We start from the raw sequence: 19,295 nt of genomic DNA, 5'->3' as shown, positions 1-19,295 counted from the left end.
TTCAAAAGTCAATGGACACTTTAATGATATGATCAACTTATGGAACATCAAATATATTAAAACATTAGATGACTAAAATATAGATTATCAATTAACTCTAAATTTATCATATTTGAATTCAAATTCCATTGTTTTTAATGTACATGGTCAAACTATTGATAGCAGTAGACAAATATTCTAGAATTCTATATAATTACAGACTCCTTTGGTGCACAATCATGTTGGAAGGAGATTTAACCCCACTTTGAAACACAATGACAAGAAAGGGGGTGTAAAAAGGCAATGAAAAGTATATGTGCATGTTTAAATTTTTTCCAGAACACCAGATTGCTAAACATAGAAACCAGAGAATACTGGGTGAAGAATCCACAATAGAGAAGCTTGACATATTTTTCTTTTTTGAGGAATTTAAAAGAAACAATATAATAGTTGAATCAAGGTTGCTCACCATTGTCTTGTCATACTAAATTCTATATCCATCCACTTGGGAAGAACATGTATTTTAAACTTAACTGAAAATGGGTTCATAATGTCTAGACTTGCTAAGAAGATTGATCCAAGATATGGGTGTTTAGCCTTCACATTCATGAGGAAGATTTGGTGGCATGCTTTTCAAAGCCCCTAACCTACAAGGGATGCTTTATATATTCCTCTCACCAACAATTCAGATATAATGGTGTCGAAATTGAGATCAAATGTTGAAGAATATAAGGTTCCTTGGTGAGAGAAGCCTCTGCAACTTGAATCAAAACAAAATTTGGTAACATCTATGGTTTCCAAACTACTCTTAATGGAGAACATGCTTCATGCCAATATTGCATCACATAAAGTTACTCACCCACAACAATCATATCATACAAGGATGGAAAAGTTTGTAACATTATGTATTATGCAAACTAGACAAAGAAGCACTAGATTATCTATTTGTAATGAGCACTTAGATGGGAAATCATTGAATGGAATGATGGAGGAATTATATATTGGCATGAAACTATTTTGGTTCATTTCAAAATTTAAGACTTTTAGTCTTCAAAAGACATGTACACCTTTGGGTTGAAAGGTAATTTACAAAGTTCCATGGCTTTATCTACCAAACCTTCTATTCATATATACAATTGTTAAGAGTTGTAACTTGGACATGAACTTCTACACATGTTCACTGTGAACATGTGCGAAGTTGTTCAAGATATTTTAGAAAAGTAATTCTATGTTTGTAAACTTTATTCTATTTTCTAATTCAGTGTTAAAAGGAATGAAAGTCTTATGTTTAGAAATTAGGTCAAATTATATCTCATGCATTACTTGCACTAAGAGTAATCTTAAAAATAGATTCTCCCTTAAAGCTATAAAACTAGAGTGTTGGGTTGTGTTATATTCTTTCCACAACTAGCTCACGTAGTTAACCGGGGGGTCCGCCCCCCTCTTTGTTGTGCTGATTGCATAGTGGGGGGGTCATAGGGGGTTTGAAGGGTGTAGGTAACCCCACTCTATGGGCTTCGGGGCAGCGTCCCAGAAAATTTAAGTTTTGGAACCTATGTTAGGTTGGGCGGACCCACCTATGGTTTTGTGCATGATTTTCGCACAAGTTTTTGGATATGATGGTTTTCGGTCCATGGTTTTGGATGCGATGGTTTTCAGTCCATGGTATTGGATGCTTCAGCATGTATAAATATGTATTATAACATTGAAAGGAACATAAAGAAAAATCGAGATGGTACTCCCGGTTTTGGGATCTAGGGGAAAATCTCTGTGTATATGTGTTATGCTTTAGGCATTGTTTATTTTCTGTGTTTTAGAATTCATATGTAGGTAATTTCTGTATGGGGTTAAAACCTACATTTGGTTTCAGAGCTGTTTTGGCTTCAAGGGAATGCATTGGTTGCTGAGGGGTTTTGCTCAGGCCTGTGGTAGACCCTATTTAGTGGGTGATCTACGGGATCGATTCTGGTGGTGAAAGAAGATGGTGAGGAGTGGAAAGATAGAGATCGAGAAACTTAATGGTCAGAGTTTTGAGTTGTGGAAACTCAAGATGGAGGATCTGTTGGTGGATAAAGATCAGTTGATCGTGGTAGATCTGGGTACTAAACCAACGGGAGTGTCTAATGAAGAATGGAAGAAGTTGGATCGGAAGGCAAAGATCACAATACGATTTTGTGTCTCAGATTCAGTATTGCTGAATGTATCAGGGGAAGCTATGATGAAGGCTTTGTGGGACAAGTTAGGGACTTTGTACCAATCTAAGTCTCTGGTGAATAAACTATTCCTATGGAAAAAGCTGTATAACCTGAGGATGAAAGATGGAGAACTGGTGACAGAACATATGAACACATTTAATACTATGGTAAGTCAATTATTATTTGTTAATATTAAAATTTTAGATGAAGATAATTGCATCAGTTTGTTGTGTTCTCTACTAGATTCATGGGATAGTCTAGTTATTGCAACAGGTAGTAATGCAACTGCTTTGCAATTTGATGAAATAGTCTCATCCTTGCTAACGGAGGAGATGAGACGAAAAAATATGGAGAGCCAGAATGGTGATGCCTTGTCTACATGAGGACGGTCCCAGAACAGAAACAAAAATAAGTCATTGAGTGGGAGATCTAAATATCCTAGAAAACCTGTAAAGGTGGTGTGCTGGAAATGTGGAAAGGAAAGGCACTACAAAAGGGATTGTAAATATAAAGCTCCCGATAAAGGAAAGGGATCTGATGATGCTCCCCTGCAGAGGCAAAAACCACCTCAGATGAAGGTGGGGATGTGAACTTGGATTCTTCAAGTACACATGTAGATCATGAGGGATGGTTGATTGACTCAGGTGCATCCTTTCACTTCACTCCCCATAGAAAGTGGCTCTGCAAGTATGAGAAATATGATGTTGGTGACGTCTTCTTGGGGGATGATAGGAAGGCTAGAATTGTTGGTCGTGGAAAAGTAAAGTTGAAGTTGCAAGGTGGAAGGGTTAGAACAGTTCCGGGTGTTCTGCATATTCCTGCATTAGCCAGAAATCTAATTTCCGTAAGCAAGCTGGATGATGCAGGTGTAAAAACAGTGTTCGAGAAGGATACCTGCAAAATGGTTCAGGGAGCACTGGTATTGATGCAAGGAGTTCAGATTGGAACTTTGTACAAGCCGCAAGGTAGCACTGTTCTTGATGGGTGCAACAACTCTGTGGTTCTTGAAAGTGGAGCAAAAAATCTAGTGGTCTCTGGAGAGAAGACCATGTTGTGGCATCAAAGGCTTGGACATATTGGAGAGAAGGGCCTTCGAATACTTCATGGTAAAGGTATGGTAGAAGGTATGAGTAATAGCTCTCTGGATTTTGATTTCTGTGAAAATTGTGTATATGGGAAGCAGAATCGGGTGAGTTTCCCCTCTGGTGGTAAGAGGGAAAAACATATATTAGAACTTGTGCACAGTGATGTGTTTGGACCTGTGAAGGTTCCATCATTGGGTAAGTCTGTGTACTATGTATCATTTATAGATGACTTCTCAAGGAATACATGGATATATTTCCTTAAGAAGAAATATGAATTCTTTGACAGGTTTAAAGAATTTAAGGCTCTGGTGGGAAACTAGACAGAGAAGAAGATAAAGGTGTTGAGGACAGATAACGATGGAGAGTTTTGTAGTAAGGAATTTGAAGAATTTTTTAAGAAATGTGGGATGGCACAGCAGAAGGCTACTCCATATACACCTTAGCAAAATAGAGTTGCAGAAAGAATGAACAAGACGTTGATGGAAAGGGCAAGAAGCATGCTTAGTGGTGCTGGGTTAGGACAAGAATTTTGGGCAGAGGTGGTGGAGACAACATGTAACCTGGTCAACAGATCACCTTCATCAGCATTGGAGGATAAGACTCCACAAGAGGTATGGACTGGTAAGAAACCCTTTCTTTCACATTTGAGGGTATTTGGGTGTGATGCATATGTACATGTTCCAAAGGAGAAATGAACCAAGTTGGATAGTAAATCTGAAAAGTGCATCTTTATTGGGTATAAGGATGGTTTAAAGGGTCATAAGCTTTGGAACCCAGTAACAAGGAAGGTTGTGTACAACCGAGATGTGGTGTTCAGAGAGGTGAAAGATGTTATTAAACATGAAGTCAAACCAATGAAACTTGAGAACACAGAGATTGAGATAAAGGAGAAAGAATCAGACTCTACAGCAGAGGAGGAATCAGAAGATCATAGAAAATTTTAGGGGCGAATGTTCGCCCTTTGGCGAAATTAAGGGGTTTTAAATTTTTAGTGGGCGAATATTTTGTATCATAGTACAATTTTACAAATCACCTCAAATAGTCCACCTTATTTTAAGGGAGAGGGTAAAAAAGGTAAATTTAGCCCTTGAAATTAGGAGTTACAACCTTCCATTCGCCCATTTTCAAGAAGAGGTTTTATTTAAGTGAATCCATTCACCCATTTTCAAGAATAGGTTTTATTTAAGTGAATCCTATGGGCCAAAGGCCCAAATACCATATTTATAAAAGAGGTATGGTAAATTAATAAAAATATAAATAAATGAGAGGTGTGGTAAATAAATAAAACATTTTTTTATATATACTCCATAAGTCACCTTATATACATGCAAGGGTGTAAACAAATAAAAATATAAGTAAATTGGAAGTATGGTAAATAAATAAAACGTCTTTTTATACTTACTCAAAAGGTATGGTAAATAAATAAAAATATAAATAAACCAGACGCATGGTAAATAAATAAAACCTCCTTTTATATTTAGTCCATAACCCTCGTTCTATTTATGAAGGCTCAACAAAGAGGTTTTATTTAAGTGAATCCTATGGGCCAAATACCATATTTGTAAAAGAGGTAGGGTAAATTAATAAAAATATAAATAAATGAGAGGTATGGTAAACAAATAAAGGATTTTTTATATTTACTCCATAAGTCACCTTATATTTACGAACACTCAAAAAATGGGTGAAACCTATGGGCAAAATACTATGGGACAAATGCCATGGGCTAGATTGTTATTAATACCATGCAAAAAAACATTATTAACCCTAATATTAGTATTAATAAAAATAAAAATGGCACATGGTATTGACCCATGGTATTCACCAAAATGGCACATGGTATTGACCCATGGTATTCACTTTGAATGTAGCCTATTTAAATGGGGGAATTAAACCAGCATAGATCCATCTTTACTCTGGATCTACTAACCCCCGAGAGGTATCAAATATCGTGATATGAAAACTAGCATAGAGTGAAAAAATATTTGATCCGATCAAGAGTAAAAATGGATGTTGTAATTTAATGTATGTTAAACATTTTAGCTTGGTTAAAATAAAAAATAAAATAAAAATCAACTATTAATTTTATTAATTTTTATAAATTACTAATAGTAATTTTTAAGCTCCAGGTTTATGATAACCCATGGTATTGACCCATGGTAATACCATGGTATTCATGTGAGCATAGACTATTTAAAGGGGAAATTCTATCATCTTAGATCCATCTTAATTTTGGGTCTACCAAGTGCTCAGAGGGATAAATAGATTGCATCCCCCTAAGAGTGGTAGATGTGGAGTTAAGATGGATATAGGTTGGTTTTTATGATAATGAAGATATTAAATAGACTTAGGAAATTATATTGTAAAAACATCTTAAGGTGAATGGTTAAAGCATAGACATTGGACAAGTATATTTGTATACTTCTGTTTTAAACTGAAACAAATCCAGGGCTAAAAGGAATGGATTGATTGCACTAGTCATCCTTCTATAACTTTCCAACATATGCTGGAGTAAACAGGTTGTAATTTGGCAATTTTTCTAATTGCAAACAGGAACATACTTTGTATTGGCAGGGTGGTTATGAGGTCCCTAGAAGTGATGAATTTTAATTTTTCTTGGTTTTATATATAGTATTAGGTTTTTTCTCATGCTTTCTATGAACGGCACAGGTGAATTTTATCCTACACCCACTTGTAGTTTCGGTAATTTTGATTTCAAAAGATATTTTAAAGAAATGCAATGATTTCATTTGTGTATTCAATAAACACAAGATTTTATAATTGAGTAAAATATTTGCCATGCCTAGTGAGAGATTCGCCAAATATATATATCATATTATTAATAAAATTGCCTTCCATTTTTCCTATATACCATGGAGATTCGCCCATTTATTATACATGTAAATTTAGGGGGGGTTCTTAAAATTTTCCCCACAGAAGATGAAGAGCCACAAACTCTGGGTGTGAGAAGATTAGTTCGAGAAAGAAGGCAGCCAGAAAGGTATAGTCCATCTGCTTTCTATTCAAATTTTGCTTTATCTATTACTGATGCAGAGGATTGAAAACTTTGGAAAGAGGCTACGGTTGATGAAATGGCATCTTTGCACAAAAGTGAGGCCGGCTGGAAGGAAACCCATTGGTAGCAAATGGGTGTTCAAGAAGAAGACAAATGTAGAAGGAAAGGTGGAGAAATACAAAACTCGGTTGGTAGGAAAAGGTTATTCCCAGGTGCCGGGAATTGATTTTGGTGATATTTTCTCTCTTGTTGCTAAGGTAACTTTTATTAGATTAATTTTATCTATTGTTGCTGCTTTTGATTTTGAGGAGAATAGATAGATGTGAAGACAACATTTCTTGGATATGACAAAGAAATTATCCAGGATTTGAAGACCCAATTGTCCTCCAAATTCAACATGAAAGATCTTGGTGCTGCAAACTATATTTTGGGCATGGAAATTAAAAGAGATCGGGAAAAGAGGAAGCTCTAGTTAAACTAGAGGAACTATGTCGAGACAATATTACAAAGATTTAATATGCAAGATAGTAAACCGATGAAGGTTCCTCTTCGTGCAGGTGTAAAGTTATCTGCTGAACAGTGTCCTAAGAAATAAGAAGAGGAAGAGGACATGTCCCGTGTTCCATATGCAAGTGCAGTCAGTAGCCTGATGTATGCAATGGTCTGTACTAGACCAGACATTACACATGTAGTGGGAGTATTGAGCAGGTTTATGTCAAAACCAGGAAAGGAGCATTAGACAACAATGAAGCGGGTTTTCAGGTATTTGCGTGGCATGAGTGATGATGATTTGTGCTACCAAGGAAGACCATGATTGGAAAGAGTGTTGGGTATTCATGGCTTTGTTGATGTAAACTAGGCTGGAGATCTGGACCAGAGAAGATCTACAAGCGGGTATGTGTTTAACCTATTTGGAGGTGCAGTTAGTTGGATGAGTAAGAAACAATCTGTAGTGGCACTATCAACTACAGAGGCAGAATACATCACAGCCACTCATGCAAGCAAGGAAGCAGTTTGGTTGCAGAGATTGTGTTCAAGTATGGGGTTAGTACAGGGAGCTATAAGGATAGAGTGTGATAGCCAAAGTGCAATTTTCTTGGCAAAGAACCCTACATATCATTCAAAGACAAAGCACATTGATGTTCAGTATCACTTTGTGAGGGATATGATAGAAGACAAAAAGGTGTTGCTGGTAAAGGTGGACACTTTGAAGAATACTTCAGATGCATTGACAAAATCTGTGAGCTCTGAGAAGTTCTCTTGGTGTAGAGAAACAATGGGTGTTGCAGGGATGGATAAATGACTAAGCTCTCTTGTGGCCCCCTGTGGGAAGAAAAAAACAAGTGGGAGAATGTTTGGTTGTGTTAAATTCTTTCCAAGACTAGCTCACATTGTTAACCGAGGGGTTAGAGGGGGGGTGGAGCCCCCCCTTCGTTACGCCAATTGTGTAGCGGGGGGTTTGAAGGGTGCAAACCACCTATGGTTTTGTGCATGATTTTTGCACATGTTTTTGGATGCGATGGTTTTTGGTCCATGGTTTTGGACACGATGGTTTTCGGTCCATGGTATTGGATGCTTCAACATGTATAAATATGTATTATAACATTGAAAGGAACATAATGAAAAATAAAGCTGGTAGTCCCGGTTTTGGGATCCATGGGAAAATCTCTGTGTATATGTGTTTTATGTGTTATTCTCTCGCATTGTTTATTTTCTGTGTTTTAGAATTCATATGTAGGTAATTTCTGTATGGGGTTAAAACCTACATTTTGTATCAGAGCTGTTTTGGCTTCAAGGGGACGCCTTTGTTCCATGGCTTTATTTACAAACCTTCTATTGATATCTACAATTGTTAAGAGTTGTAGCTCAGACATGAACTTCTGCACATGTTCACTGTGAACATGTGCGAAGTTGTTCAAGATATTTTAGAAAAGTAATTCTATGTTGGTAAACTTTATTTTGTTTTCTAATTCAATGTTAACAAGAATGAAAGTCTTATGTTTAGTAATTAGGTCAGATTGTATCTCATGCATTACTTGCACTAAGAGTAATCTTAAAAATAGAGTCTCCCTTAAAACTATAAAACTAGAGAAAGGTAGATTCTTTCAACACACCTGAGCAATTGAGAAAGACAATGACTCCCTCATATTTACAACATTTTCAATATATTGTAGCGATTTTCTTTGATGGCCTTCATTAATCCCTCAACAATAGGGAAAAAGAGAACAATGAATTCAGTTTGTCCCTACCTTTAAAATTAAGTGCCCTTCTCCCACAGATGGATCTTTTCGATCAAAGCACTTATTATTTAGAAAAAGAAAGGTATCCAAGAAAAATGCTTCAATACGGGGTAGATAAAGAAGATCATGATTATAAATAGAAAGCATTGGTGTGGTCACCTCCAGTTTAGGATTTTGTGGATGGGTATGATAAGGTGACACATTTCAATGAGCCGTTGTTGACTGCTCCTCACTAAGTTCTTTCCAGCCACCAATAGGAAACATTAAAAAATCACTAAATGAGGTGCCATAATTTCCTTCTTTGCACATGAATATAGCATACTGCATTATAAAAACATAGAAAATTGTTGAGGATATTCATATTCAGTTACGAAAAGTAGGGTATGTGATATGATCTGCCAGTTGCATTGAATAAATTACTCTCCCTATAGAAAAACCACCAAACTATGAGCCCTATAAACCCATTACTACTTGGTACCCTATCAGAATTTTACACTTATTGTTCATTGTTCTTAATACAGTTAAATATGCCCCACATGGTCCCCTATTGATGTGATTTATATACATATGAGTTGCACCAATTGTTTTATCAATGCTTCAAAAAACATCTTTCATCTATTGTCAAAAAATCCATCAATTTTTAGTTGTGTATGATTTTGCTTACAATTTCTCTAATATGAGCATTCTAATTCTTGTCCCTTTTCGTCCTTGTTTATCCCCTATTTGTAAATGTAGACATAAGTGAGTCCCTTTCAACCATTCACAGAACACATGATGCTCATTTTGTAACATTGTTTTGTAATCACTACAACAAAATAAGAAATTTGTGCCAAATTTAGCACCATATTTTAGTTCATTTTTTGCTCAATTGGGATGAACAACTTGTTGTTAAATATGGCTCTACTGTACAATTTATAAATCTTCATTTTTTTCAACAAATTTTGCATCCTTTTTTGTGCCAAATTTTGCATCTTTTCTTACACCAAATTTTGCATCCTTTTTTTCATCATATTTTGCACCAAGATTTGCATTTGGTTTTACAACAGGTTTTGTGTCGTAATTTCCACTGAGTTTTACACCATCTTTTGCATCCAATTTAGTGCCTCTTTTTTTCATCTACTTTGTGCCATTTTTTACATCTAGTCTTATGCCATTTTTTGCTTCTAATTTTGTACCTATTTTTAAATTTATTTTTGCACCATTTTTTGCATCCAATTTTGTGCTATTTTTTGCATCCACTTTTGCATTTGATTTGTCTCCCTTTTTTGCATCCACTTTTGCATTTGATTTGTCTCCCTTTTTTGCATCCTATTTTGCACCATATTTTGCATTTAATTTTCATCATTTTTTGCATCCAATTTAGCGTCATTTTTAACACCATTTCTTGCATCCAAATTTGCATTCTTTTGAGTGTCCAAATTTGCATCTAAATTTGCGTCCTATGTTGATCCATGTGCATTGTCCACCTTTGTATCCCATTTTGTTTCAAATGTTACATTAAATTTTGAGCCATTTTTTCATCTACTTTTTCATTTGTTTTTACACCAAGTTTTTCATCAATTTTTTCCCCTCATTTTGCATCAAATGTTGGATCTCAATTTTCATCCAAACTTTTTCATTTTTTATGCCCATTTTTGCACCATTTTTTCTACTTTTCTATCCAATTTTTCATCTTTTTAGTGTCTAATTTTTCACCCTTTTTGGCATCCAAATTTGCATCTTTTTTTCTGCCACATTTTGTGTCCACATTTGCATCTCATTTTTCACCTAGGTTTGAGTTTGAATTTGCATATAGTTATGCATCATTTTTGGCATTCAATATGGCATCCTTGGTTTCACCCTTTCTTTGTCCCATTTTTCATCTTGTTTTGTGTCTTTTCTTACATATTTTTTTGTGTCCAATTTTGCATCCTAATTTTACACCATTCTTTACATCATCATTTTTGTGTCCATTTTTTCATCCTTGTTTTCACCCAATTTGGTATCTTTTTTTATGCCCTATTTTGTTCCCTTCTTTGTGTCTAGTGTTGCACCCTTTTTGTGTCATTATTTGCATCTTGTTTTGATGGTTAGTTTAACATCCAATTCTACTCCCAATTTTGCATCCATGGTTACATCCACTTTTGGCTTCTTGTTTAGAGTATACTTTTCTTTCCATTTATGGACCCCTTTATGGGATCATTTTACTAATTTCAATTACATAGTGAAATATATTACAATTTTTAAATATCATTTAAGAAGATCTCACAATTCAAATTGATAACTTAATGTTTGTAAACAAATTGAAGGGTAATTGACATCATTCATAAAAAAATAGAAATATCATCATATATAACAATTCTCCATCAAAAAATCATTCACAATTTTAAATATACATATATGTCTAGGAAATCAGCACCTATCACAGATATCATTAATCAAGGTAAATCCAACACTTTACATTAAAAAATAGTAATATCATCATACAGAATGATTATCCATAAAAAATAATTGACAAATTTTAACACATATATAAAGTAACAAGATAATACTAATAATATCCTCATAATATTTAATCAAATCAACTAAGATTCAAATGTGTAATTATTAGATCAAAATATTTTGTGAATATCATTATTCTAAGGTAAATTCACAACATCCATCCAAAGCTAGTAATATCACCATACATAATAATTCTCCATCAAAATAATGCTGATAATATTCAATATATACATAAAATAACAAGATAATAACGATGTTACATCATCATGATATTTAATAAAATCAACTAAAATTCAATGTATGATTACCAAATTAAAACGTTTCATAGATATCATTATTCTAAATTAAATTCACAACATCCATAAAAAAATAGGAATCTCATCATACACAATAATTCTTCCAAAAAAAATATAAACAATTTTCAACATATTCATAAGGTAACAAGATAGTATTGTTAGTATTATCATCGTTATTCGAATAAACTAAAATTAAAATGTATGATTACCATATTAATACATCCCAACTAAATATAAAAAATAACGCACGACTAGCTAGCACAACGAAAATCATATTCAAGATCATCCTCATGATCATTTACATGATCATCATCCTGACCTTCTTGATAATCTCATCCATGTCATCATCACCAATGCCACCGCCGTCCTCATCCTCATTGTCTCTGATATTTGATGTAAGCTCAACATAGTTTGTATCATCATCTCGAGGTCATTACCTGTAGCGTTCTGGAAAAAACATCAATATTACATGTTAGTACTAAGTCCATAACACAATGCATATTTTTGTTACAATACTAACCATAAAATAAGGTAGGACATAATAACATTTAATAATACTAGAAAATAAAATGAAAATATGGTTTAAGATATATTGGAGATCCAACTAAGATTACACTTGTAATTCACGTTAAGCGGTAGAAGCATTTTTTAATGAATATGAAGTAGGTACCCAATTGTTCTTCATCTTCTATTGTGAATGTTTCTTATGATGTCCATGCAAAATTTATAAATTAAGAGTTACAAGAAGCTTCAATTCAAATTACAATTGTAATTCATATTAGAAATAGAAGGAATTTTAACAAAAAAAGAATGTCACATGAAAAAGTAAATTGTTTTTAATGAAAAATAAGTCACATACAACACACTACAAGATAAAAGGACATTGGTGAGTGTCGAAAAATATCACCATAACCTCATTGGTGATGGTCAAAAGAGTCTCTGTCACCAAAAACTAAACATCACCAAAGGTGGCGTCACCAAAAGTATAGGTGTTGTGGTGACATTCAAGGTTTGTCACCAACAATGATTTTTAATGACGGAAAGTGACTGCCACCATTTCATATGAGTGATGGTGATGAATCTTAACTTCCATCACCATTTCATATGAGTAATGGTGACGGAGCTTAGCCTTCGTCACCAAATATACATAGGAAAGGCATGCCAAGAAGCAGCCTTCATTGTGACTTACCTGCTCATTTCACACAGGAGTGTTGTTGAAACACCAATTTCATTCCATGCAGGTGCACCGTGGAAACAAAAATTTTTGTGTTGATGTTAGGCTGTCCCAAAAATTCTAAGTTGTGACTAAACCTATGCCTATCTGCTATTCTACCTGCCATGTTTTCAAGTTCTCCCCTGTTTCTTAGACCCTTGTTTCATGTGGGCATGTTCTGGAAACACGAAATTTGATTCAGTGCAAGCGCACCTTGCCAACATCAAATTCCATTCTATGCGAGTGCATATTACAAACACCAAACTTAATTCTATGTAAGCATGCCTTGTATACACCAAATTTTGTTTCATTTGCATGTGTCTTGAAAACATTAGATCTTGTTTTGTGTCCTTAGGGATATAAAACTCAAAATTTTGTTCCATTGCTCAGCCATGCACATGTGGGCAAGCCAAAAATGCTAAGCTGCAATCATCCTTATGCCTATTTTTCATTCAACATGCATTTTTTTCTAGTACTTCCTTGTGTCTTGCCTCATTGTCTCATGCAGGCATGTCGTGGAAACAACATTTTTTTTTCCATGTAGGTTTATCGTGGAAACACCAAATTTGGTGACGATTCTTTCTCATTTGCAAGAGGTCATACTATTTTTTTTTAAGTTGTGACCGACCTTATTCTTATCCATTGTTTGGCCCACCATATTTCCCAACACTCCCATGTTCCTTACCTCCTCGTTTTGTTCGGGCATGAAGTGGAAACACCAAATTTTGTTATGTGTAGGAATTCCTTGAAAACACCGAATTTTATTATGTGTGGACGTGCCCCACAAAAACCAAATTACGGTTTGTCGCTAGTCCATGCACATGAGACTGTTCAAAAAATGTCAAGTTATGATTGGTTTTGTGTCTATCTATTGTTTGGCCTACTTTGTTTCCTTCTTTTCATGACCCTAACGACTACACATAGTTACATCACATATTTGGTGCACTATGATTGCTGAATGTGTGGCACTGACGTGCTTCACAATCAATTAATACTAGAACAAAGTTACTTCACATGGACTACGTATCATAATACGATACTTGTTATTAAAAATCTATAATTTTTATTTAGAGAATATCATAACAACACTATAGAACCAAGTAAAGTATTTCCACATTCATCATCTTCTTTAATACTTCAACAATTAAACCAAACATCATTTTTTTGCATGAAACAACTTGCAACCTTATTTATTATCAAACAAGTGTAAACATCAAAATTAAATCACAACACAAAAATTTGGTAGGATGGCCCTCTAGTGTGATCACCCCTCTTTATAATGTGCAAACACCAAAATTCGATCCCTTCAGCATGACCCCCTCCCTTTACAAAGTGAAAACACCAATATTTAGGTGAGTGCCCCTTCGACATGACCCCCTCTCTTTACAACATATAACAAGAGTTATCACTCTCCATGGCCTTTGGTTCAACCTACAACAATTCACTTATTCTGAAGCAAGTCCCAACTGTTGGACACCTAATCCTCTAAGGGTTATGGTGTGGAAGATAAACCATCAAAGGGAGTCCAAGAGACCTTGGAATATGGAATCCAATGGTCACTCCCATGTATTATAAATATATATCATTTACTATTAGAAAAATGTATTCACACTTTACCTTATTTGGCTATCCACATTCCATGTGCATCTGACATGATATCAGAGCGCAGGCCATGCCTCAGCATTTTAAGAGAGTGCCAGCTGCATTCTTTCTAGAATTTTTCTTCCATTTCCCTATTTATAGAAATATTCTGATGCTGCTCTGCTACACCTAGGCACTTCTGCTCTTCGACGGCTTCATAGTGACCTGTTCCTGGAACTGTCATTGTACCTTTTCATTCTTCAAATGTGTTTGAGTGGCAATCAACTACTAATTTATAGGTAACATGCTGCATGTTACAACTCAAAAATCTCATTTTAGTGAATATAGAGCTAGAAACTGCAGATTTTTGGAATAATAATCAGCCGCTCATGTATTTTTGCCGATCTCTAACCCTCAATGAATGTCTGAATGTTCCAGGAGTAGCACATGAATTCTGAGAATCAATTTTACTTCCCTCGTTGGATTTGTTCTTCTGTGTATCCTTTCTTTGAATAGGGAATATCATCCAAAATTTCACATATCTCTTGGGGAGCACCCTTTATTCTGCACTGAGCAACATAAATTGTAGCTACAATGATAAATACTAGGGAGTATCTCATTTCCAATTCTCCCAAACTCAAGTTAGTAAGATAGAATGCAATATTTTTCTCATCTTCAATAGAGTTAGCAACTTTCATAAAACATCTAACGTAATCAATGGCGGTTGGAATTGTAATTTTTTAATCCAATGCCTTCATAATTGCTTGTTCCGTTAGCATTATTTATGAAAGTGTGAATCTATGCTCTCCAAAACTAGTTGCCATTGGAGGCCAAACTTCCTCATACTTGGCTACCAGAAACAATACTACAGTAAAAACTAATTTCCAATTCTCTTCACTAATATTTCCAGCTAAACAATATCTATCAAGCAGATTCTTTGCAATATTACATTTTCCTAGATTACTTCCCCTCGGTGATGACATTCCTTTGTATTGGCATGGGAATTGGAGGTAGACGACTCCTATTCTCATTTTCAACATGGTGTTCCACTACAAGTTGATTAGAGACTACCCCTACATCAGTGTGCTACATAGGCTGGCCTTGCACATTGAACTAAGCAACTTCTTGTTGCCTCCCACTTTCATGTGTTTGGGGTGTGAAAGCAACTATCAAGAGGCCGCACTCCATTTATGGGCATAACCACAAATTTTGGAGTTCCTTTTGAGGGGCCTAAAGTCATCGTTCCACCATTTGTTATTGTTGTAGCTGCATTGAAGCGGTTGCATGCTACCTCAGAGGTTGAATGAGTGTGGTTTGATGATGATACAAGGACCGTGGTGAAAAGCGAACCAGTGCTTCCATTTCCTGGGCAGCGTACATCATAAAAAAATGTTGAGGTGCCATTCTGGGGACTAATAATTGCATATGTACTAATTTGTATTGGCTGTCATTTAATTATCAAGTTTTATCTTCTAATATGCTCGCTGTATAGTTAAGTTTTTGAATGAGAAATATCCATTCTATAGGAGCTATCACTTAATATCTATTGCATTTAATTTCTGAAGTTTCTATTTGAAAATATAAGTTTATTTGGAGACTGTTACTACATGTGGAAGCATTAAAAACAATGTACAGTGAATAAAATTATGAAAATGACCCATAGTGGAGAACATTGTGGCAAAAAACATTTGCGTATCATGGTTTATCTATTGAGACAATGGCCAAACTTGAAGATTCATTAAATTTATTGAATATCCTAATACATTCCACTGTAGATGAGATGGGAAACGTCAGCAAGGGAAATCTTTCTGACATTAAAATATGTCTGCAAAATGCAAAGGAAAAGATTGATTTTTTGCAACTAGAGTCTCAATTCCAGCAAGATGAGATTCAAATGAAGAGTTGTCATCTTGAACCATTTTCTGTCCAAAATAATCCTCTATTCAAGATTGAGACAGACTCCCATCAACAGTGAGAAACCATTTATGTAGTACCCATTCCAAGAGTATACGTGCATGCAGATGCAAAAGGTCAATTTTTACTTCCCAATCCCATCATCAGACCTTGGGAAAATATTATCAACAACATAAATAGAATTTGTCTTGGATATGACAATGATGTGTCCTTTCATATTCCAGATTAATCAAATTCCATTCAGTTTCAGAGTGCTGGATTCCTTCATGACAGTTCACCTTTAGCTGTTCCAGATTCTCCTCCTCTTCCACAGCAACAACAACAGAATGTTAAATGCCAAAATTGTGACAGAGTTGGCCATACAAAGATCATTGTTTTGATCTTCATCCATGTAAGAACTATCATAAAAGCAATCATTATTCAAACAGATGCTTCAAAAACAAGCCTCCTGCAAGAACAAAGATTCATCTTGGATGGATCGCTTCTTGGCAATGGGTATCAAAAGCCAAGAAGGTATTTCAGTCATATGTCAGAACTTATTCTAGAGTATTGAACAATATTGGAGTTGAGTTTTCTCCATCATCTCACCTTGTATCTAATAGGGAGAAGTGATGGTCATCTACAAACTTCAAAGCCACATCAAGCGAGCTTGAGCCACAACCTGCCATACCAGATTCAGAGTTGTAGCCAGAGACAAAGATGCCCCTGAGCATGCCTTCAGTTGGTGATGCCTCTTCAAAGAATTGAGGACACTTCATCTAGCATAAGACTTCAGCTTCTTGCCAGTTTTGGAAGAGTTCAAGGAAGTGCATTAAGCATTCAAGAGTTGTTGGTAATCCTTAAACCATCACAGGTTGATACCTCCCTTTTCAAGTTGAGGTTCTCCCTTCTTATGTGGGATGATACCTCCCTTTTAAGGTTGAAGGTTTCCCTCTTCAAAACATCAGGAGCACTTCCTCTAGAATAAGATCTCAACTTCCTTCCAGACGTGGAAGAGTTCTGAGAAGTTAAATAAGTGTTCCAGTGTTGTGGTCATCCTTAAACCACCTCCCTTTATGCCAACATTTCAGAGAGCACATTCAGCCTAGTGCTGCCATGCATTTTTGCACATTTTGTATTACAGTTCTCTTCTTGGACTCATACATAACCCTTCAGATTAAGGTGGGGAATGTTGGACACCTAATAGTCTAAGGGTTATGGTGTGGAAGATAAACCGTTAGAGGGATTCCAAGAGACCTTGGAATATGGAATCTAATGGTCACTCCCATGTATTATTAATGTATATAATTTGTAAATAGAAAAATTTATTCACACTTTACCTTATTTGGCTATCCACATTCCATGTGCATCTGATACCAACTGAACCAATCCTCCAAATCTCTAACTAGAGACTGTCTGCATCTAGTGTCAAGTGCCTGACTTAGCTAGGATGACTTAACTATACCACTAACTTGTTTGTTACTATGTCAAATGGGGAAGTTACTATGTCAACCTGGTAATCAAAGTTCGATTATGAGAATGGGGTAAAACAATTGCTTTTTTTTTTTGTATGTATAAATTTACATGCATATTCCGGGTGAAACCATGACATCACTATAAATAACTTTGGAAGTTGGGATTGATGCCTTTGGGTTTTCTTAAGACTTAGAAAAACTTGATTTGAAGTGCTCTAATATAGGGTTTGATGGTTTATTGGTAGTCATAGGTACTCCATTAGGATGTGTATATGCATTGTAACGGTGGTGCAAGTTAGTGATGAAAGGCAAGTTGTTTCTCCAATGTGAAAAGCCACCTCTAGGGATTTGACCAAGTTTCTTAATTATATAAAACCCTAACCCTAATCATCATTATTTTCAATCACAGACTGGCCTTATATTTTTTGTATGAGTGCACTATAAGAGGTTGAGGTATGTTACACACCATAACAAGCAGGAACTAAATTTTAATGCCTCGAACTTGATCATTGGTAGCTTCATGGATCATGAGAAACTTGTTGGCCCTAGTTTCTATATGCACTACATATATGACATAGCCTAATGTTATAGCTACAAAAATGGATGAATGCTAGTATAATTTCAAGAACAATGCTATTGCATGCCTCAAATTTCCTTGGATTCATATGAAGACTCTTAGTTGATTTCTCTATTGCTTCTATGCTCAATGCATTTCTGAGTTCAAATCCTTTGCTCATTATTCTTTAGCTAACATGTGAGGATGTTTTGTTTGTTAGCCACGAATGCTAAGACAAATGTGAGTAGTGGGAAAAATTCCATTTCCATTCTATCATTGCAAAATTAAGATGAAAAATGTTGTGTTATATATTGGTACAACCAAGCCTTAGTTCAAAAGTTGCCTTTATGTTTCTCAAGGTGTTCATACCTAGGTCCCATCCCATGGTGAGAATCATGGGCACACTCAATGATGCATGTTGTTCAATTGTAATAAAATGGGTGGGAAAAGAATTAATTTTTGGTACATTCAAACTTTAGAGATTGAAATTCTCCGTTAAGTAATTATGAATTTTGTGAGGCCTTAAGGATTATAAACATGGATAAAACAAGGGAAGGAAATCACCCAAAGCCTTCAATGTAGATCTCATATCTCCTTGTCCTGTTGGAGGAATGTTATGTGCCTTTTTCCTTATCAAAATTTATGTGATGATTATCTTAAAAATAAACCTCAATAATGTTTAACTATTTGTAATGCAATTAACAAAATAAAATATTTTTGTATTATGACAAAAATTAGCCATTTTGTTGGAATTTTGATGGATGTTGACTAGAGAGATTGTTGGCTTATTAGGGCCTAACCCAAGGTCATAGTTAAGTTAGCCAAACAAATCCTGGTACTACTGGCCCTTTCGGCAATAGTCCGCGGAGCACAGATTGAGGTCTCACTCGTAGTAGTATGGGAGAGTGATAGAACCAAGTTTCCACACCCTGGAGATGTCTGATGGGTTCCAGAGGTGCGTGGTTCGACCCTGCATGCACATCACTATTCACACTTTCCCGTGCCTTGCAGCCTGAGATGTTGCCTTCACGTAGCCCTACTTGGGCACCGAACGCTGTTATTACCCATCCTTACTAGTATTTCACTGTTAGTTGATTATTTTAGCCTACTTGCATGCTTTAAGTTATACTTAACAACATAAATCATTCATACAAGTGCGCGTAGTAAATAAATAGTATATTTGCAATTTATATCAAACATGCATTAATCCAAAAACAAATACACAAATTGATATCAAACTTCTCTTTATTAATCCCTTCTTTGGTTACAGACGTGTCTCTGCCTTGCA

This window comes from Pinus tabuliformis, chromosome 3_2 (assembly GCF_031772625.1).
Source record: "Pinus tabuliformis cultivar Carrire ecotype Pingquan chromosome 3_2, CPIR1, whole genome shotgun sequence".
Lineage (NCBI taxonomy): Eukaryota > Viridiplantae > Streptophyta > Pinopsida > Pinales > Pinaceae > Pinus > Pinus tabuliformis.
Note: the sequence above shows the minus strand (reverse complement) of the source record.